Source organism: Octopus bimaculoides, chromosome 25, assembly GCF_001194135.2.
Source record: "Octopus bimaculoides isolate UCB-OBI-ISO-001 chromosome 25, ASM119413v2, whole genome shotgun sequence".
NCBI lineage: Eukaryota > Metazoa > Mollusca > Cephalopoda > Octopoda > Octopodidae > Octopus > Octopus bimaculoides.
The window spans coordinates 18,412,727-18,413,625 of NC_069005.1; positions in this window are offsets into that span (position 1 = coordinate 18,412,727).

Below are 899 nucleotides of genomic sequence, written 5' to 3' on the forward strand. Positions count from 1 at the left end.
TATATATATATATATATATATTACGTTCAGCCGTTGGCATTCAAACGATAGTCATCTCGTCTGCTTTATGTATGTACGACGTTCAACAGACGATAATCAAACCGTAGTTATCTCGTCTCATCGACGACTACATAAGCGCAATCGTATGGCGATCTGTCAACGCTTACTCGACAACGATGAAGGCGAACTTTTTGGAGAAAATAGTCACAGGAGAGGAGACCTGGGTCCACCACCTTGAGCCAGAATCTAAAAGGCAGAGTATGGAGCAGAAACACCCGGAATCGCCAACGAAAAACAAATTCAAAACTCAAATTTCCGCAGAATAAAGTAATACTAATCGCTTTTTGAGGTTGCAAAAGAGACTATACTGGAACATTACCTGAAAAAGAGGTCTACTGTCATCAGTGTAGGCTACAATGAAATGCTGCTAACAAACTGAAACCAGCAATTCGCACCAAATGCCAAGGTCTGAGTCGCGTTACAAAATCAAAAGTGCGTGTAATTTCCCCCTCACGATGGTGATGATTATGTTGATGATATTATTTACAGTATTCAAATTATTTACATTTGACGGATATTTGTCCTCATCTTGTTTGTCGTTAACACAACGTTTTGGCGGATACACCCTCCAGCCTACATCAGGTATCTTGGGGTAAAAATACATCGAAAAAATACCTTAGGAATGAGAACCCAGGTTCGAAATTTCTCCAAGACACCGGTTGTGTTAACAACAAACAAGATGAGGACAAATATCGATCAAATGTAAATAATGTAAATAATGTACACAATTCCTCATCTCTTAAATATAGAACGATATCATTATTATTATTATTATTATTATTATTATTGTTATTATTATTATTATTATTATTATTATTATTATTATTATTATTATTATT